Consider the following 23,103-nt stretch of genomic DNA (forward strand, 5'->3'; position numbering starts at 1 on the left):
AAAACCTTCAAATCAACAAATACAAATTTTATTTTGCCCTACACATGTGCCCACTGTCTAGGTAAGTTGCCATGAGTCAGGAAATGTAGGGGGGAAGGAGGGGAGCCCCAAAAAAATTTGCGATCTTTTTCAGCCTATCAGCTATCATGTAGAAAACACGCCAGCGTTTTTTGGGACTTAGAAAAAATTTTGACTTTTTTTCAAACAATCCCTATCTACTCTATTGCGCTTCGCCAGGTCTGAGGTGGCGAAGGAAGTCTGGCGTAAAAGGTAGCGTTCAGTACACTGCGCAAGTTAGTGAATTTGCGTAGTTACGTCGCTAGCGAAAATTCGCCAGGCGTAAGGGTGCGAAGTAACACTAGCGAAACTACGCCAGCGTTCGTTAGGGAATTTGCACAGTAACGAAAATGCTAAACGCTAGCGAATTAACGCTAGCGTTCAGCGCTTCGCCGCTTAGTGAATTTGCCCCTTTATGTATTGATAGAGACTAGTGTTCACTTTTCCCCAGCAAGGCCTCACTTATCAGATCAACATCTGCTCCTCAGCTTTTTGGAACATCACTGCCAAAATGACAGCTTAGGTTGCGTTTGTTTTTTGAAAGATTACCTTTATGAAAGCTTTTCATGGTATTAGAATGCAGTGGTTGGGAAATATAGACTTGCTTAGGCTGTAGGCATGACATACAAGTAAAAGCAGCTACTGTGGTCTTCACCAGGGTTTCAAGTGAGCTGGTCTGTTTCAGATATTTATGACTAAGCTTTGCATTTTGCATTGTATAAGGCTGGCATGAGTTAATTCTGGGAAATGTTCTAAACTGAGAAAGTTAACAAGATACATTTGAAATCTATCACTTTTGTTTTAAAAGAACAGTGGTTATTTTTGTTAATTCACTATATACTTTGTTAAGAATGTGATGTGGTCAAATTAGAAAACCAAAGCGAGTTCTGAAACCTCATATGTTCAGAAATATTGTCAACCCACTAACCCTAAAAGGACAAATATGTATATATAGAGTATATGCTTCACCAGAGAGCTTCTGCTGCTAGCAGAGACCAATAAGTGCTGGAGTAGACTGAGATGCACCCCTAGGCCTCTTTGCTAAACCGTCTATTATATGGGGGGTCTTGAAAGCCTTGTAGGACTGGACACACCCTTATTATATGATCTTCCCAACAGGAGACTGGAAAACTTAAAGGGATACTGTCATGGGAATTTTTTTTTTTTCAAAATGAATCAGTTAATAGTGCTGCTCCAGCAGAATTCTGCACTGAAATCCATTTCTTAAAAGAGCAAACAGATTCTTTTATATTCAATTTTGAAATCTGACATGGAGCTAGACATATTGTCAATTTCCCAGCTGCCCCAAGTCATGTGACTTGTGCTCTGATAAACTTCAATCGCTCTTTACTGCTGTACTGCAAGTTGGAGTGATATCACCCTCCTCCCTTTCCCCCCCGCAGCAGCCAAACAAAAGAACAATGGGAAGGTAACCAGATAACAGCTCCCTAACACAAGATAACAGCTGCCTGGTAGATCTAAGAACAGCAATCAATAGTAAAAACCCATGTCCCACTGAGGCACATTCAGTTACATTGAGAAGGAAAAACAGCAGCCTGCCAGAAAGCATTTCTCTCCTAAAGTGCAGACACAAGTCACATGACCAGGGGCAGCTGGGAAATTGACAAAATGTCTAGCCCCATGTCAGATTTCAAAATTGAATATAAAAAAATCTGTTTGCTCTTTTGAGAAATTGATTTCAGTGCAGAATTCTGCTGGAGCAGCAATTAACTGATGCGTTTTGAAAAAAACATGTTTTCCGATGACAGGATCCCTTTAATGAACCCCTAGATGTACCACTAGTGATGGGCGAATAAATTCTCCAGGCGCAAGTTCTCTGCAAATTTCCTCGTTTTGCCGCCAGTGAATATATATTCGCAAAACTGCGGCCAGTGAAAAACCTGCCACATCCAAAAGATTTTGTCGCGCGTCAGAATAGTCACATGCATAAAAATTGTTGCACATCAGAATTATTCGAACGCCCGTTGACTTTGATGCATTTGGACAAAATAGGTGCGCGTATAAAATTGTCGGGGGTGTCAAAAATAATTTTGACGTCCATTGACTTCAATGCGTTTCGCAAATTTTTCGACGTTTCGCAAATCTCATGGTAAATTCGCCCATTTTTTGTTGAAGTGAAACTGGACAAATTGGCCCATCACTATGTACCACAGGTGTAGAACTGACTGGTGGGAGTTTATGTCCTGTGAATCAGGTGACCACTTACCTGTTACACAGACCTTCAGCGTGGGAAGCAAAACCAGGAGAAATATACAGGATACAGGCTGGCACAGATCCAGACAAATTGACGTCAAAAGCAGCTTTGTTTAGAATAAAAGCATTCTTCCTTTATTTTGTGCATACACAATTAATAACAAAAGCCTTACATGTTTCATGCCCCAGGAGGCACTAAATCATAGGATGAACTTTAACACACAGATATACACTATTTAAAGGAGAAGTTAACTAAAAATCCCCATACCTTTCCCTCCACTGGCCCCTCTCCCTATTACTTTATTATACAAACGTTTCACCACATTTGTAGTAGATTATTGAGTTGACATAAGAGTGCCAAACCCCTCATGGCTCACCACTAATAGCCTTAAAATTAACTGTTAGGCTGGCTAAATTAACACAGGATAGAAACAGGCATATTCAGAGTACAACACTGAAGGGGTTATTTAGCAAAACCTGAATTTATCTGATTTGTTAAAATAAAAAAGTGCAACCAAACAAGAATCCACGACTTGAATTTATTTATTGTTAAAAAAAAGCACAATTTAATTGGATCTTTGAAAAACTCTAAAAAATTAAGCAAAAAGCTGAATGTACGTTTTTTCTGATTTTTTTCCCGAATTGCTCAATTTTTTCTGGCTTTTTCACAGAAAGTCTGAAATGTTCAAATTTTTGCCCAAAAAACCCAGAATAGTTGGATTTTCAGGCTAATCCCAGCGGAGACCACAGAAACTTTCAAATAGGATAGGGACCTCTTCCATTGGCCTATATACAACCTCAGCAGGTCTGAGATGGCCGATTTTCGGATGTGGACTTTTTGCAACCTCAAGGTATAACAAATCTAGAAAAAATAGAGGTGTTTTTTTCCATAAAAAATATGGATTTAGAAAAATTTTTGAGTATAACATTAGGACTTTAATAAATAACCCCCTTCAACAAGGGTGCGGAGGTAAGTTTTGTGGAAAAATATTAGCAGCATCAATGAGTGATGGGATTAATAATGTTTGGATACTGGGGGCCAGGTACTAAGAGTTGATAGGTTGCCCAGAAGGTAGAGTCACAGATACAGTTACATCGATGATTAATTATTGTTTGTACTGAAAATCAATCAAGCCTGCAAGTAAAAACATTATAACCAAGGAAGAATAAAAATATCTCCGTAACCCAGATCCCTGGTTGTGATCCAAGCTGGCCCAACAAACTGCAGCATAAGCATCTTATGTTTACTAGATATCCAGCTCAGTGAGTATCTGTGTCACCTGCTTTATTTTTATTTTATTTTACTCAGTACTATTTCCTCCAAGGATTTCCAGCTCTTTGAGACATTATTGTTCAAAACTTGCCAAAGTTCAAAGACCTATCATCATATCCACTGCCCCCCATAATAATAAATGTAATATAGAATGTAACCTGCATCATAAAATAAAATAATTTAGAGCAAATAGGTGTCTAAACTCCCTTTATTGTTTCCGCTTGTTCCTTTCAAACGCATGAAACCACATAAAAGCCATCAAGTAGCCCACACTTGTTCCGGTGAGATGTCAATTTCTGTTTGAGGTCAGGCAACACAGATCAACAAGATATTTAACAGGATGCGAGGGTAAATCTTCTTAGAAACGCCTGCAAATCTCTGGCACTATCAGAGTGAAAAGGAAGTGACTTGTTTGGTTTGTTTCCCCCATGCTAGATGTTCCTCGTTGTAGGGAATGATTTATTAACAATGACTACATCAACCAATCAGATCTTTGCTTTCATTTCTAATAGGGTGAGTAGTTTCTAACTGGTTGCTTCTGGTAACTGCAAATAGCTGGCACCTATGTTAGTAAACTCATGGCCTGTTTCGTACACCGTGAATCTAAGATCTGATTGGTACAGTTCTACTCTATGGGGGTAATATTATAAATGTACATTAGCTATAGGCCTAGTAATCCACATATAGCCATTATTTACTGGTCAGCTGAAAGCAAACACCTCATTAGTTGCCATGGGTTGCTAGACCTGTGCAAATCTAGAACTTTGATATATTATGTCATATTCCTTCACATTCTTACACCTATGGATCATACCTGGATACTAAGAGACAACCTATTGGTGGCACTTAAGACTACTCTTTTTTGAAGAAGGCCTTCACCCCAATATCTTCAATAGGGCCTACAGTACCTTGCTTAGTCTTCTGGTACCGTTCATCCTTTTCCTTCATTTTCCATTTTCATCTAAAAAAGACTTCCCTCCCACTCTAGGGAAAAAACACCTGATATGCCTTCATCAATGGTGACCTTCCCACAACAAGCAACAACACCTACACCTGGATGGAGATACATCTTCTCCCAACTATGCATGGACCAATATTGTGTGACGGGCCATGGATGGTATGATCAACTTTCTCTTGTTACACCCTTCAAGTCAGTATCCCTAACAACCAAAACAACAGTTCCAGTCCAGCCTGCCAAATGAAAAAAACAATAGTAAGGCGACTGTACCATGGCTACATTTTTTTATTTGCATAATAAAGAAGCTGTCATTCTAAACGGCTTTCCAATCTGCATTAGTTGTGTTTCATTGGTCTTATGGTTATTTTTTTAGCAATGTAGCAGAAGACAAATTATCTTCAGAAAAGACCCTAGTTCTGACATTGCCTTGAATACTTCTTTACTGCACTGTGAATCATCTGCCCTCTGCTACAGTATTTCATTGGCACCATTGTTTTGGCTGCAAAAATGGGGCAAAAAGCATAGGTGTGGCCTCCATTACCAGCAAATTAATTCCATGCAATGGAGGGCATCTGGACACAAGGAAGCAGGAGAAAAGGGCTAGAGGCTGATGTTTGTTTATTATTAGACCGTAATGATGCCAGAATACACTTGGGTGGGGTGAAAATCCTATATTTCACTAGACTGTATGGTGGGGGATTATAACCTGGGGTCCTCCAGTTGTAGCTGTTATACTGAGGGTTGAGAGAGGGTGGACGCAAGGCTCTCATTGCAAAGTTTGAATTATTATGGTTGGAAAAGCCTGAAGGCATACGAGAAATGAAAAAAGGTATCTGCATTCAGTGTCCTCCCCTGTAATCGTCTTCTGTCCTTCCCCCCTAAAATTGCCACTACAGACTGCATATTATACAACCCAGTAATGCTCTTTTTGAATTGTGTAAACAGGACATTCCAGCAACTTACGGAAACTGGGGTATCAGACACTCAAAGAATTCCACAAGGGCCACCAAAAATAAAGTTACAAATGTAATGTTTATCGTAGATTCATTTAAAAAAGGAACAATATCTCCATTGGACTTACGTGTTTTGTGCCCCCAGGGCACTTAATTATGGCACTCAAGGTAATGCACAATTATTGGAATACAGCTCCAAACATCATATGAAAGTCAGGCCAGATGCTGTATGTAGTAAAGCCACAAAGGCCCAGGGTTAGGGGCAGGAGGCTTCCCACTGTGATTGTTGCCTGTAGCATTGGTCTCTGGTCTGTGTGTTTGAAGGTGCCACAGTAGGTCTTTCCTCCCTTGAGGGTGCTTGGGGAAATGTAGGGTGCCAGAGCTCTGCCAGGGGGTGGGGATAGGGTTGTCACCTGTTCGGATTTTACCCAGACAGCTTGGTGTTTGGAAGGGCTGTCAGGGTGAAAAGTGCCTGTCCGGATTTCAAAATTTAGGAAACAGGATATTGATGTAAATGACATGGCAATCCACCAATCGACATCATCAGACCTACCCCACCCTCCGACGTCATCCACCCACCATAGGTGGGTTGAACATCAGAGCAGTCTCTTTCTTTCTCCTGACAACTTCCTTGACTACTTGGTGGTCAGACTGGTGGGAAACTGACCAGCAGGTGGCGCTGTTGTAACAAAATTCATTCATATTAACAGTACATGTATCCCTTAATATCTTGGAATGAAACAAATAAATAAATAATGAATGCAAATGACAAAAGCGCTTAGAATAGCACTCTCATCAATTTTACATTCACTTATTTTAAAGGTTTACTTAACCTATAAAGTTTTGATGTAATACAAATACTCATCTGTGATTACATGAAGCATATCTAGTACACGAGTTCCAGGAAAGAGCTTGTTTCTGCCATATCTAGTTTCCCATTTCAAGCATTTTATTAAGATATAATATTTTCATTGGGCTTAGCTCCCATGCATCACCATCAGTGCAGAGGAAAATACACATAATAGCAGGTAAAGCCAAGAGCATCGGAGTAACAAGAGATCAGCACTAAATGGCTTCCAAGAGATTATTTCTCTGTTTCTCAGAACCCTTTCCTTTTTACCTTAAAACGCAATAAAACGATTCTCTACTACTATGAATCGCTACCTCTTTTAATATAGGACAATGGGGGTCATTTACCTCTGCCAGTGTGATGTGCAAAGTGCAATTTGGAGCTAAAACCCATAATTCAGAGTTTTTCTTTATAATTCCTTATTTCCTTACAATTGTGTCCCGGGTATCAATATGAAAGCAATGTCACAAATCAGGTGCAAGTTGCAGGCAGCATTTTCAAGAGTGTGCATTAAATATGGCATTTGCATCTGATTCACTGGCATAAGCCACTATAAGAACATTGGAGTCCAGGTCCAAGGTGTGCTTAGCAGCTACTGGATTGCTTCTTGTTAAAGGACAAGGAAAGGCAAAAAAAATATAATCGTTTTTTACTTTCTAAGAAATCTATTTCCAATATACTTTATTTAAAAATGTGTACCATTTTTATAAGAAACCTGACTGTATGCAGTGACATTACTGCTGTGGATAGGAATTCTCAGATGGTCCTCAGTCACGACAGACCTCAGTCAGTCAGGATTGGAAACATCATCTCCAGAACCACCACACTGAGCACCGGAGCCCCTCAAGGCTGTGTGCTCAGTCCTCTACTGTTCACTCTGCTGACGCATGACTGTGCAGCCACGCACCCCACAAATGACATCATAAAGTTCCATACCTCCCAACATTTTGGAAGTAAAAAGAGGGACAAAAATTTATTTTCCGCACGTAGCGCAGCAATTTTTTGACCACACCCTTTCTGTGGCCACACCCCCTAATTACCATGTTTGTTTTACAAAATTTGGCAGGTTATATAAGTTTGAAAATATTTCTCCTTATCTAAACTGTGTTTTTGTGTCTCAAAATTGTTACAAAGTATCTTATTTGCACCTGTTAGCTGTTCTGGACTCTCTGCTAAAAGCAGTGCAGAGAAAAGAGGGACTTTCCAGTACAAATGAGGGACTGCGGGTTGAGCTGTCAAAAGAGGGACTGTCCCTCCGAAAAAGGGACAGTTGGGAGGTATGAAGTTCGCTGATGATGCGACCGTGGTGGGTTTTTTTTAAATGACGAGTCACCATACAGAGAGGAGGTGCAGCGGTTAACAGACTGGTGCAGAGCCAACAACCTGTCTCTCAATGCAGACAAAACAAAGGAGATGGTTGTTGACTTTAGGAAGACTAGGAGTGACCACCTGCCACTGTACATTGACGGCTCTAATGTGGAGATTGTCAAAAACACCAAATTCCTTGGTGTCCACCTGGCGGAAAACCTCACCTGGTCCCACAACACCAGCTACTTAGCCAAGAAAGCCCAACAGCGCGTCTACTTCCTGCTCAAGCTGAGGAAATCCCATGTCCCACCATCCATACTCAAAACCTTCTACAGAGGGAATATCGAGAGCATCCTGAGCAGCTGTATCACTGTCTGGGAATTGCAAGACCCTACAGAGGATAGTGAAGACAGTAGAGAAGATCATAGGTGTCTCTCTTCCTTCCATCACAGACATTTACACCACTCGCTGCATCCGTAAAGCCACCAGCATTGTGGCTGATCCAACACACCCCTCACACTCACTGTTCACACTCCTGCCATCTGGAAAAAGGTACCGAAGCATTAGGGCCCTCACTACCAGACTGTGTAACAGTTTCTTCCCCCAACCCATAAGGCTCCTAAATACTCAGGGACCGGACAGATCTCTCTCACACACACACTCCATCTGACCTTACTATATACCATAACGTTACACAGCCACTGTACGCCATTGTATGGATGAATAGCCATTGGATACAGTTGTTCTCTATGAGCACATCTGCACTTTATCATGTTCTTTATCATGTTCTTGCTACTGTCATGTCACAATGATACACCCATTATGTCTGACGTTTAGCATTATTCACTATTCACATCTACTGAGTGTGTTTTGTCCTGTCCCTGCACTGTGCTGTCCTTTCTTGCAGGAGTTGCATATTTTTGCACTTGCACTTTTTGTCTGTTGTCCGGTACATCTATGTTGTATTGTGTAGCACCATGGTCCTAGAGGAACGTTGTTTCGTTTCACTGTGTACTGTACAAACGTATGTGGATGAAATTACAATAAACTCACTCTTGACTCTTGACATTGCAAACTAGAGGAGATCTATGTCCATACCAAATTATGGAATCAGAGTTTGACAAATATATTGTCAATGTCACTGTGTATTTATAGATAATTCACTGTAAACCCTCTAATGTAGGCTACTGAGATAGAAAGAAGTGACAGGGTTATGCAGCGACTTCCCGTGTAATGTTTGGGCAGGGTTTCCATGAAAAGACTCAGCACAGGAGACATTGTGGCTTCCTGCTTGTGTAGGAGGCCCATAGACCTGGCTTTGCTGATAGAAAGCTCAAACTGCTGCCTATTTAAGACTTTGTATCCATGGCAACACAGACTGATATACTATGAAACAGGAGTGCATGCAAAATATTTAATAATAGCCCCATATACACTTATATTTTACTCTTAGAAGATATCAAGTATTGGTGAATGATGCCATTTATTTGCTACACAGACATCAGGCGCAGCTGGTTGTAGTTGCCCACACGGCTCTTCATAATGATCAGGAGCATTCAAATCCCCACCCACATTTTCACTATTACATGTAGTTTAATATATTTTGAGATATTTAAGACAAATTGTATGGGAAATGGTTTAGGTGTTTTTTTTTTTTTTTCTGAGAATTTTTTCCAAGCAAATCATTTTCTTAAAGGATAAGTAAACAATTAAAATAAGTGAATGTAAAAATGATGACAGTGCAATTATAAGCACTTTTGCAATGTACATTCATTATTTTATTTTCTAGCAACATGATATTAAGGGATACATTCACTGTTAAAGGGATCCTGTCATCGGAAAACATTTTTTTTTCCAAAACGCATCAGTTAATAGTGCTGCTCCAGCAGAATTCTGCACTGAAATCCATTTCTCAAAAGAGCAAACAGATTTTTTTATATTCAATTTTGAAATCTGACATGGGGCTAGACATATTGTCAATTTCCCAGCTGCCCCTGGTAAACTATGGAAACATCATTTAAAGGGGAACTGGTTGTTATGGGTTACTGGGGGCTCGTTACATTTCACCTACAGTATGTTATTGAATCATCCTCAAAGTCTTCAATAGACAAATGGGGATTTAGGAACCAAATATCTTAATAACGTCCCTGGAAGCTGGTAGAGCTTTTGCTTCTTCCAGCAGTTTTGACTGGCTAATTGTTTTGAAGCCCCTGGGCAATGATGGATCCGTTGGCGGCAGGTTTTTTGTGGAGTAACAGCTGCAGCTCCAGGGTCTTGGCTCGTTTTGCATATTTTCTTTAGTGCTTATAAAGTTACAGTAAATAATTACAGAGCAGACATGAGAGCATTTTATACCAGTTATTAAAATATAATACCAATATCAGGTTTTGTGTTCTTTATGAAGAGTGTTCTATGCATACCCATTACTGATACACAACATCTGCTGCTGTTTTTTTGAAAAAGACAATCTATCTTTTGTTTGTACAGATGCTTCTGAACTCAAAAAAACCCATATACGACTGCACCCTGGTGGTAAAGTCTGACACAACTCTATGAAAACCAGTTGAATAAAACGGGCATTGCAAAAACTGACCAGTAAATAAAGGCTAAACTAGATAAAACCTCTTCTACCCCTCCCTATCATCTACCTATACTGCTCTTTACTTGCACAGGCTTGTCACAGCTTGGGGTGCCAGGAGATGCCCATGTGCTGCCCCTTCTCTATCTCATGCCAATGTCAGACTGGCCCACTGGGATACCAGGAAAACTCCCAGGTGTCAGTCACTGACCCCCAACATTAATTATTTTACCTATTAATATGGATTATATAGCTGCTGAACACACATTGTTCCTGTAACCACTGCATTGAATGCAGGAGAAACACTGCCACTTAAAGGGATACTATCATGGGAAAACATGTTTTTTTTCCAAAACGCATCAGTTAATAGTGCTGCTCCAGCAGAATTCTGCATTGAAATCCATTTCTCAAAAGAGCAAACAGATTTTTTTATATTCAATTTTGAAATCTGACATGGAGCTAGACATATTGTCAGTTTCCCAGCTGCCCCAGTCATATGACTTGTGCTCTGACAAACTTCAGTCACTCTTTACTGCTGCACTGCAAGTTGGAGTGATATCAACCGCTTCCCCCCCCCCCAGCAGCCTAACAACAGAACAATGGGAAGGTAACCAGATAGCAGCTCCCTAAAGCTGGCCATAGATGTTGAGATTTTTAAAAGATCAGATCCTGATCTTCTCAGAACAATCGTACGATCGTACGAATTTACCATCAACTAAAAAGACCAATTTGCAAGCAAAACAAAGGGGAGCTGCCTGCCTGACCCTGCAAACATAGATAGATTGCATTGGGACTAACAAAGATTTTTTGACCTGGCCGATCAATTTCCTGACAGATCGGGCGAAAAATCGTAAGATGTACAATCGTTCGAATCCCACTAACCGCACGATAATTTCAAAGGATTGGTCGGGCTTCCCTAAAATCGGTCGTTCGGCAAGAAGAATTGTGTCTATGGGGAGCTTTACACAAGATAACAGCTGCCTGGTAGATCTAAGAACAACAATCAATAGTAAAAGTCAAGTCACACTGAGACACATTCAGTTACATTAAGTAGGAGAAATAGCCTCCCAGAAAGCATTTCTCTCCTAAAGTGCAGACACAAGTCACATGACTGGGGGCAGCTGAGAAACTGACAATATGTGTAGCCCCATGTCAGATTTCAAAATTAAATATAAAAAAATCTGTTTGCTCTTTTGAGAATTGGATTTCAGTGCAGAATTCTGCTGGAGCAGCACTAACTGATGCGTTTTGAAAAAAAACATGTTTTCCCATGACAGGATCCCTTTAATGACAAGACTTTGAGCTTAGGAACCCCTGCAGCAATAGGCACATACTTTCCCACGCATATTATTTGCCTTTACAAACCCACAGCAGGCCTTAAACTGCCCCACAGCATTCTCTTGCTTTCCCGCAACTTCTCTATGACTGTGATTATATCTATAGTGCTTATTGGTGCTGCTTAGCCATATTCTACATTATCATTTTTTTTAATAATAATAAAAATGCCATTATCCCCTACAGTCCCAATCAGTTCTATTTGGAAGCACAGAGGATGCTGGTATAGTTGGCAGTGGCGTAATGGAAAAAGTCAGGGTTATAGACTGTCAATGAGTTGTGTCTACCCCTCTGTAACCCCTTGTAGCACTTGTATGAACATGAGTTTTCCCCGAGGCTCTTTTCCATTCTGTTGTAAAAGACATTTAAGATTCTATCATGTTACAGCTTGCAGCTGGCAGAACACACCATTCGGTAACTTCTTTGCATGGAAATAGTTTCCTACAAAGATTGTTTGTGGGATGGGGGGGAAACGTTATTATCCTTTCACCATCTTACTAAAAAGGAAAGAGATATAAGGTTGGGGTTGTGCAAAAATCATGGATTCAGCTAGGGTTGCCACCTGGCCGGTATTTTACCAGCCTGGCCAGTAAAAATGATGGTTTATCCCAATGTTATTAATAGGGAATAAAGATAAATATATAGGAAGGTCAGTGATCCCAATGTTATTAATAGGGAATAAAGATAAATATATAGGAAGGTCAGTGATCCCAATGTTATTAATAGGGAATAAAGATAAATATATAGGAAGGTCAGTGATCCCAATGTTATTAATAGGGAATAAAGATAAATATATAGGAAGGTCAGTGATCCCAATGTATTAATAGGGAATAAAGATAAATATATAGGAAGGGTCAGTGATCCCAATGTTATTAATAGGGAATAAAGATAAATATATAGGAAGGTCAGTGATCCCAATGTTATTAATAGGGAATAAAGATAAATTATAGGAAGGTCAGTGATCCCAATGTTATTAATAGGGAATAAAGATAAATATATAGGAAGGTCAGTGATCCCAATGTTATTAATAGGGAATAAAGATAAATATATAGGAAGGTCAGTGATCCCAATGTTATTAATAGGGAATAAAGATAAATATATAGGAAGGTCAGTGATCCCAATGTTATTAATAGGGAATAAAGATAAATATATAGGAAGGTCAGTGATCCCAATGTTATTAATAGGGAATAAAGATAAATATATAGGAAGGTCAGTGATCCCAATGTTATTAATAGGGAATAAAGATAAATATATAGGAAGGTCAGTGATCCCAATGTTATTAATAGGGAATAAAGATAAATATATAGGAAGGTCAGTGATCCCAATGTTATTAATAGGGAATAAAGATAAATATATAGGAAGGTCAGTGATCCCAATGTTATTAATAGGGAATAAAGATAAATATATAGGAAGGTCAGTGATCCCAATGTTATTAATAGGGAATAAAGATAAATATATAGGAAGGTCAGTGATCCCAATGTTATTAATAGGGAATAAAGATAAATATATAGGAAGGTCAGTGATCCCAATGTTATTAATAGGGAATAAAGATAAATATATAGGAAGGTCAGTGATCCCAATGTTATTAATAGGGAATAAAGATAAATATATAGGAAGGTCAGTGATCCCAATGTTATTAATAGGGAATAAGATAAATATATAGGAAGGTCAGTGATCCCAATGTTATTATAGGGAATAAAGATAAATATATAGGAAGGTCAGTGATCCCAATGTTATTAATAGGGAATAAAGATAAATATATAGGAAGGTCAGTGATCCCAATGTTATTAATAGGGAATAAAGATAAATATATAGAAGGTCAGTGATCCCAATGTTATTAATAGGGAATAAAGACTAAATATATAGGAAGGTCAGTTGATCCCAATGTTATTAATAGGGAATAAGATAAATATATAGGGAAGGTCCAGTGGATGCTCATGTTATTACCATAGGAATAAAGATAAATATATAGGGAAGGTCAGTGATGCCCCAATGTTATAATAGGGGAATAAAGATAATATATAGGAAGGTCAGTATCCCAATGTATTAAGTAGGGAATAAAGATAAAAATATAGGTAAGGTCAGTGACCCAATGTTATTAAGGAGGGAAATAAAGATAAATATAGGAAGGTCAGTGATCCCAATGTTATTAATAGGGAATAAAGATATCAAATATAGGAAAGGTCATGGGGACCCAAGTTATAATAGGGAATAAAGATAAATATATAGGGAAGGTCAGGTGATCCCAATGTTATTAATAGGGAATAAAGATAAATATATAGGAAGGTCAGTGATCCCAATGTTATTAATAGTGAATAAAGATAAATATATAGGAAGGCTGGTATTTTTTTCAAGAAAAGGTGGCAACCCTAGATTCAGCCCAAGGTACACGGGCCACATCAATGCCCATTTACTGGCATGGTACGAGCGTTGACAGGTGGATTTTGGCCAGGAACTAGTGGGGGAGCACATTGCGTGGCTAAAATCCACCAATTAACGCTAGTACCATGCCAGTAAGTGGCCATTCAAGTAAATTACATTCAAGTAAATGACAGGCATCTCAGCCATGTTTGGGTTTCTCCACTGCATGAAAATGCTAATGGACAATATCAGGCTCTGATTTCTGGCGAGGCCACAAAGTCCTGAGCCAGCAAAATTTTAGAGATGGCATGTCGCCCAGCCGCATTGGAAACGCAGAGTTCTCCAGCGATATGGCGCATGTGCGTGCACTCACGGGGGTGTGTGCGTGTATTTACACTCGACTGAGCATTCACTAAAGCATTTAGATTTTATAAGTGATTGTTGAAGCTGGAACTTATGGATACAGCCTGGTGGAATGTTAGTGGGATGTGGAAAGGTATACATAGAGGAGGTGGAGGGTAAGAATGCAGCTAAACTTTGGTTAATCCTCACACACCTCACATCTTACAGAGAAAGAAAAGTAAATATTTAGAAGGAATGTTGAATGTGGGAGTTATTGGGAAAACATTAGGGGAGTAAAGGGAGGAGGATGATTTAGCAGACAATGGGTTGGTTTAGGAGCATACCAACAAGAGTTGTAATAATCCCCATGTTAGGCACAGACAGATGATTATCTCCCTGAAAACAGTAGAATTAAAGGAGAACTAAAGTGTAACTAAAGAATTAGCTAGAAATGTTGTGCATGATATTTTGTGCTTCTGTACCAGCCCAAGGCAACCACAGCCCTTTAGCAGTAAAGATCTATGTCTCCAAAGATGCCCCAGTAGCTCCCCATCTTCTTTTCTGCTGATTCACTGCACATGCTCTGTGCTGCTGTCACTTACTGAGCTTAGGGACCCACTCACAATATACAGTACACATAGAATAGAAATGTCACATTATAAGGCTGATTAGTAATTAATACACATAATTACTACATGGCAGCACAGAAACCAGTGCAATTAGCATCAGAATTGAATAATCAGCAAACCTGTAGCATCATCTTATATTACAGCCAGGGAAGCTCATTTTCTGCTGGATAATTAGTGACAAACCCTAAGCTTAGCTTCTCAACAGCCAATCAGAGCCCACTGAGCATGTGAGTGTCACAGACACTTTCCAAGATGGTGACCCCCTGTGACAAGTTTGAAGTCCTGGATCATTGCTGCTATTGACAAGCTCAAACTTTAGCCTCGTGCAATAAGTTCACTGTATAAAATATGGCATTTTAAGCCATATTAAATTTTAGGGTTTAGTTATCCTTTAATGTACCTTACAAGGTTTGTCGCTCACATACGTTTGCAGCTTGAGGAATATAAATGATTAGTTGACAAATATCCTATGTGATATATGTTCATATTCTACCATTACTTAGAAAACATCTACAATCAGTAGGGACCAGAGTAGAGATGTGGAGAGTATTCTAGCCTTCCTTGAGACCCACCTGATCTGTTGCGGCTGGGCTCCCTCATCGTTGGTGGGAAAGTGGAACCTCCTGGAGCCAGCCCCATTTTTTTTTTCTCAGGCTGGGTCTTATAGACTGTGTTCAATTTATCTCACAAAAAGACAATCCTTTGTTCACTGGGCTGTACTATAAACGGATCAGGGGAATTGGAGGAACAATATATCTGGTCCCAATTTCATATTTAATCTAATATATCTGGTTCCCCTCGTGTCCCAGGTCTGAAACTGTAACAATGATTTGCTGATAACATGGAACACTATTGGACCCATTTACTAACAAATGAATTACAATTTTTTTCCACGAATCTTGAAAAATGTTTGGCTTTTCCGTACTTCGAAAAGCTCATAAAATTCAAAATGTATTAAGTCAAAAACCATCAATGCCTTTAATACAAAACTTTGCCTAGTAAAAGTTGCTAGAGAACTCGATGGATCCTATTGGACCTTTTTTTAATCCAATCAGAATTTTAGGTTATCTGATTGTTTTGCTACCAATTGTCAACAAAATTTTTTAGAGGTTTTCAATGTATTTGCATATTTAGAGAATCGTGCAGCGCTTTTTTTTTTTGTTCATACTCTTTATATTTGAATCTTTTAATAAGTTAGAATACAATCATGGTTTTTGAGTTTGCAAGTTTAGTTGCGGTTTCAAAGACCTCTAAAACGACTAAAATTCGACCCTTAATAAATAGGCCTCCGTGGTTTCACCAGTGGGCCAACTCTTTCCCATTTGCATTCCAATTTATGAGAATTTTTTCTAGATCTAATTATAATGAAAAAACTGAATAGTATTATCATTGAGATGGGTTGCCACCCTTTCTTGGGCCAGAAAATGTGCAGATGACTTTAGAAGCAGGGGGTGGGCAGGGCCGGTAACATAAGGGGTGGGACTGATGACGCCAGGGGCAGGACTGATGACATGGCATTATTGTCATTATTTTCAATGTCCTGTCTGGATTTCCTAATTTAGAAATCCGGACAGGAAGGTTTCACCCGGACAACCCTTCCAAATACCGGCCTGTCCAGAGGAAATCCAGACAGGTGGCAACTCTATCACTGAGACCTATTTCAAAGAAGTGGATAGAAGCTCTTATATCTTTGCCAGCAGCATTCATAGACTAGACTGGTTACTGAATATCCTAAAAATCCCAAATATTCGGATAAAAAACATCAAAATCTGATGATTTTTTTTTTTATACAATACTATTTCCATTTTATGAGATTTAAAATGAAGGGATACAACAGAGACCATATGTCAAGAGTTTATTTTGGCAGCTGACTTTGGATTCTCCACTTAAAAGTTATATAAATGTACTCAATCAACTTGTCTTTGCTGGAGATGATCAAGTGGACTTCCAGTAAATTACATCCAGGGAATGAGGAAGCAGATCCTACCTTCTTGATCTGCTGCCTTTCTCTTGTAGGAGGGTAAAGGTTTGGCCAACCTTTAGGTCTCTTGGTCATAACTTAGTCAGCTAGATTGGGTCCTCGGTTATAGAGGGGAAGCTGTTTCATTCTTCCTATGTGAAAGTTTTCTGCTGGCAGTTTAGTGACTGGCCAGTAGATGTCATAAAAGGAGAAGGTCCCATGTGCTCAGTCTCTTTGGACAGCACACTTGCTGGAGAAAGTACAGTGGTGCGTCATAGAGCCTGGAACAAAGGAAGGTTCCAGAATAGGTGATGTAAGTGCAAGGGCAGTTCTGTTATAGTCACTATAGGAGCAAAAGACGGGATCAGGAGATATTTAGTAGAGAAGCCAGAGGCTCCAACAAGGAGACCAGGAGGGTCTACAATTACAAAGCCATTGGTCTTGCTTGTTCCTGAAGAACTTTCCATCTTGCTGCTTTGCTTCCTTCCATTGAATTAGTTGGTATAAGTGAAGCCAAACTGTGCAAGTTCTGGTATTAAACACAAACAGAAAAACCCAAGGAATTTTTTCCTGCCAAACTTTCATTTACCAGTGAATCCGGAATCCAAAATAGCAATATAGATGATCCAGTTTACTTTTCCAGTTCTTAGAATAAGTTAGACTGGAATGTTCCTTAGCTACTTCTAGAGTTGAATGGGTCTTGTTTAGTGGAAGAGAGTGAATTCAGGTTTGTACCTGTGAATATGTCACGTCCTGGTAAAAAAAATGCATTTAGCAGTGTACCTTCAACCTCTCATAATGATATATGCTTTCTCTGTATGATAACTATAATATAAAAACATGTCGGGTAGGGACTTTCTTAAATTGTTTGTAGTTGCTGGTTCCTGTACCCTTGATCTTTCCAACAGCCAGAATTATGTATCTCCCATAGCCTTCAACAACTACAAAATAGCCCTTTCAATAGCCCTTTAATTTTTCACCTCGGTTTAACATTTAGGGGCTATTTATCAAAATCAGAAATTTTCTCACTATTTTCTGAAAACCACAATCTGCACTGACTTTTCCCCCCCTTTTTATCAACACATTTTCACAAAAAATTTAGATAAAATCTGAATCATATGATTTTTTTTGGATTTGTCACCGAAAACTGTGACTTTTTCAGATTTCACATGAAATTTTAGGTTATTTGCATGAACCCCAGTGCAGATCATGACATCTTCAGAATGTCGACAGGATATCTGCCATTGACTTCTACATGAACTTGGCAGGTCTGAGTTGGAGCACTTTTTTATTCTGAATTTTAACACCATCAGGGTTGAATAAATCTAATAAAAAATTATGGTTTTTCCCTTTAAAAGGGCCATCCAGAAAATAATTGGACTTGAATAAATAACCCCCTTAGAATCTAGAGCAGGGATCCCCAACCTTTTGAACCTGTGAGCACCATTCAGAAGAAATAGGAGTTATGGAGCAACACAAGCGTGAAAAAAGTTCTTGGGGTGCCAAATAAGTGCTGTGATTGCCCATTTGGTAGCCCCTATGTGGATTGTCAACCTACTGTTTGGCAGTACACCTGGTTTTTATACTAAAACTTGCCTCCAAGCCTGGAAATCAAAAATAATCACCTGCTTTGAGGCCACTGGGAGCAACATCCAAGGGGTTGGAGAGCAACATTTTACTCCCGAGCTACTGGTTGGGGATCACTGATCTAGAGTAATGTGGAAATGTTACCAGTAATAAAGTGAAGCAGAGGGCAGATCTACTAGGATAGGATTTAGTAAGTAATAATTTATGACTCTGCATAGTTGGACTGTTGGCTGGCACAATAAATATTAGGGATGCACCGAATCCACTATTTTGTAGTGATGGGCGGATTTATTCGCCAGACACGAATTCGCGGCGAATTTGCGCGATTCGCCGCCAGCGAATAAATTCGCAAAACGCCCGCGAAAATTCGCAAAAACGTCAAAAACGAGACGCCAGTGCCGTTTCACAAATTTTTCGCCGTTTCGCGAATTTCGCAAGAAATTCACGAATTTTTCGGCGAAGCGAAACGCCGCAAATTCGCCCATCACTACTATTTTGGATTCGGCCGAACCCCCGAATCCTTTGTGAAAGATTCAGCCAAATACCGAACTGAATCCGAACCCTAATTTGCATATGCAAATTAGGGGTGGGAAGGGGAAAAACATTTTACTTCCTTGTTTTGTGTCCAAAAGTCAAGCAATTTCCATCCCCACCCCTAATTTGCATGTGCAAATTAGGATTCGGTTCGGCCAGGCAGAAGGATTCAGCCGAATCTTGGCCAAATCCCAAACCGAATCCTGGATTCGGTGCATCCCTAATAAATATGGACATTTATAAAAGGAAAAGGCAACAAATACACTTGCTGCTAGACCGGGTTCCAAAATACATCCTGGAACAGAGGTCTGTAGACTTCAGGCCCCAACTGGAGTTCAGAACTTTCCAACCGAAAATATGTATAATTAAAGTGTTATTATATAACCCTTATCCAAGATACCAAATATATTTGGCTTTTATGATGCCTCTCCTGCCCATACCTTCCCCACTAGCATCTTTATAACATCATGTAAAATCGAAGGCATAAAGGTGTTGCAGTTCGTTCAACATTTAGGGAACACCATGTTGTGCCTTATCCCCAATACTTACAGTGTTAGTGGTTTGAGTTACAAGATCTGAAAGAGAGAAATAATTATTTAATTAGTTGAGTTACTAAATCCTTATCAACTAGTGACCATGTAACTGGCTGATAGGAGCGAGCCCTTTGAGAGAACCCCATAACCTCAATAACCTTTCTAGAAGGTAGAAATGGTTTAAGGTGAATTAGTGATTTGTGATCTTTTTTCTAAAGCAAAACTATCACATGGATTCCAAGTTTACAGAGTTTTATATTCACAATTGTCATGGAGTATGAAAAAAAAGAGGCAACAGTTCAGTGCTACTTACCTCTCTGAATAGAGGAGAATTCAATAAAGGAGTAATGAGGGTCTGTTTTAACTGGCAGATCTGTGGCAGGTCCTGTAAGTGAAAGGAAACAGGAATTCAAGGATTCAAGTGTAACCTGGAATTACCTGCTCTACTGTAACTCAGGTTATCTTACAGTTTATTAAACGGGGCCTGTCAGCTAAGCATAAAAAGCTGAATAATAAAAGTCCTTTTAAATTTTAACATGAAACTCGTTTAAAACTCTCAGCTATCAATCATATATTCCCTGGCCCTCCTCTACACCTATATACTATTACTTTCACTTTCCATTCTCCACTCCTTAGATGTCAATGCACTCCCTAGGGATGGAACGCCGCAGAAATGATGCCTTGATGGCCTTGTGCGCCTATAGACTATAATGAGCATCGGTGACATTCCGCCGGCGGCAAATTTTTGGCAAAACAAAACGGGTCAAATTCGCCCAAGCCTACTACCTACATCCCCCACACCCGTCTTCAGCATCTAATTGTGTAGCCAGTACATGAGCATAGGCATCAGGTGCCTCATTTCGATGCTTATAGGATGTCAACCTTTAAAATTAGCACGTTATTATTTTTTATTGCAAGATTGGATACACACACTGTTAATATGAATGAATTTTGTTCCAACAGCGCCACCTGCTGGTCAGTTTCTCACCAGTCTGACCACCAAGTAGTCAAGGAAGTTGTCAGGAGAAAGAAAGAGGCTGCTCTGATGTTCTTCTGCTTAGGAATAAAATTAGAAACCTCTCTCAAATCTTTCCTAAGCAGAAGAACATCAGAGCAGCCTCTTTCTTTCTCCTGACAACTTCCTTGACTACTTGGTGGTCAGACTGGTGGGAAACTGACCAGCAGGTGGTGCTGTTGGAACAAAATTCATTCATGAAGTTTATTTTGCTTGACTAACATCATAAAATCAGATTTGGATTTATTTCTTAGGGTGACAGGTCGCCTTTAAGCATCTTCCTTATAAAGGCCAAGGTGACACAGTTGGGTTGCACCAGCACACAGTTAATGCTTTGTGCCCAGTTTGCATACAGGTGACCAAATGGACTACTTTATTTATAGATCTGGAAATGTAGCTAAACAGAAAACTAAAAACATATCCCTTGGAGCACCCAGCAGACTGTTCTGCCAAGGACCAGATACACAAACTTGATCAGATTTTTCAACTTGGACATTTTTTGCTCAACATATTGACATTGATCAGCCAATTTGGTTCAAAAGTCATGAATTAGTCGACCATATTGTAAACTGTATGGCCCCCTGAAAACTACTCCAAGGCACCTCAGGAAGGAATCTGAATCTGAATGTTCTTAGGGAAGGAGCGAGGAAAACAGTAGTAATACCTTCCTGAAATCTGCTGAAGTTTGGAACTTGTCATGGAAGCTACTTTAGGGCAGGCAAATAAAGTGGCTAGACTGAACGCAACAATTATTTTCTTCCTGAGCTCACTCCAATCCAATTTAATTCTCCATTTGGTACCTCACAACTCAATGCAATATAACCTAAATGTTATTAAAGCGCAATTATAAAAGTCACCTTGCTATCCAAGACAGCAATTACATATTTATCCCAACTCTCATTGTATATGGTCTTTAGGGTGACTTTCCCTACCCATACCGTTGCAACTAGTATAGTCCTGCAGTTTGCTCTTGGATCCTGGTTCACTTCCTGGGTTCAGCCCTCTAGTATCGGTGCCCACCTTATTTTAATGCAATACATGGTTTCCATTACAAGCCCCATATAGTGCAGTAGGTGCGCAACTGTGCCAAGAATCCAGAGCCTATGGAACAGAGTGTCGCAGTACTAGTGAGTGTAAATTTTTAAAGCTTTGTGTTATTGCAACTGCTAGGTCAGTAAGTATCTCTGACGCTGTATATGTGGGATTCTGAAAACCAAGAGTAGAAAAGCAGCAAGAAGTCCCACTTTCTTCCCTTCCCTTATTGTATTCAACTCCTTTATGATGGTAGGAAAATGATGGAATTGCTAAATTCAGCATATAGCATTACACACACTGGGACAGAGCAGACAATACAAATACTGGACCACATACACAAAACAGGGACGTTATCTTCAATTACCTGGATGAGGCCGATATGCACAAGTGGTTGGGAACACAGCTAATAGTTTGTGCTTGAACTTTATGAGAAGGGCAACCACAATGAGTAGTAGGATGAGCAGAACCAAAACTACTATTAGATGTACGTTGTTCTGTGGCACATCTGTTAGGAATAAGCACATTTTAATTACTGTGGACTTTAACAATTAGATCACAAAAGTGCCATGGAAAGATAATAATATTAAACTAAATGATATTAAACAAAAATGAATGTGCCTTTCACTGTTGTCAAGACACAAGGTAAATCAGCTACGGGCGTAGAGCTATCACATATAGTGATGGGCGAATTTATTCGCCAGGCGCGAATTCGCGGCGAATTTGCGCGATTCGCCGCCAGCGAATAAATTTGCGAAACGCGCGTGAAAATTCGCGGAAAAAATTCAAAAACGGCCGCCGGCGTCAAAATGAGACGCCGGCGCCATTTCTCGAATTTCTCGCCGTTTCGCGAATTTCGCACGAAATTAGCGAATTTTTCGGCGAAGCAAAATGGCGCAAATTCCCCCATCACTAATAACATATTAATGAGATGACAGTCCTGTGTGGTTCTATTTTCTGATTCGGTACCTCACCCATACCCGCTACCCAGACATGCAACCCACAATTTTCCCACACTAATCCGCTATCTGATCCGCAATAGGCCCACTAATCTCCCGACCACGGGGACACTCTAAACCAGAAGTGGCGTCACCTTGGACTGGAAGTGATGCAATTCCTGCGTCAAATCTTTACAAAAAGAAAAAAAACTGTCAGAACCACAAGCAAGAGTGGGAGGGATCAAGACCGCACCTTTGTCAGGTACCCAGCTGGGAGTGATTCTTACCTTTTTTATTGGTAGAATTTGTGAAGTTGTCATTACTTGCAAAAAATGCTGAAAACAAATGAAAAATTATTTAATTGCTGTTTATTATTAAAATCAAAACAGTGGTTTGGTAAAAAAAATTGCAGTTACAGGTCTATCCTTGACACCAACAGATCAACAGAAGGGTGACAGCTTCAACATTAATATGTATCTCTAACCAAAGTGTGTGCGTTTTTATTTAAAGGTTAAATATAATTTCCAGTTTAGTCACCGAAGGACAGCAACCCATAAGAAAGGTCCTAGAGTGTATAAAGAAAGGTCCTAGAGTGTATAAAGAAAGGTCCTAGAGTGTATAAAGAAAGGTCCTTGAGTGTATAAAT

General features: G+C 39.6%; 1 long non-coding RNA gene across 1 annotated transcript; it reads right to left on the reverse strand.

Moving 5' to 3' along the window:
• Positions 1-17,256: 17,256 nt before the first annotated feature.
• On the reverse strand, positions 17,257-21,968 carry LOC121397733. The gene is made up of 4 exons (XR_005963880.1): positions 21,887-21,968; positions 19,786-19,857; positions 19,489-19,514; positions 17,257-17,571 (listed from the first exon to the last, which is right to left on the reverse strand). It is a non-coding gene; the product is annotated as an uncharacterized LOC121397733 (long non-coding RNA).
• Between the last annotated feature and the right edge of the window lie 1,135 nt (positions 21,969-23,103).

The sequence above is a fragment of the Xenopus laevis genome, chromosome 8S (assembly GCF_017654675.1).
Source record: "Xenopus laevis strain J_2021 chromosome 8S, Xenopus_laevis_v10.1, whole genome shotgun sequence".
In the NCBI taxonomy this organism is placed as follows: Eukaryota; Metazoa; Chordata; class Amphibia; order Anura; family Pipidae; genus Xenopus; species Xenopus laevis.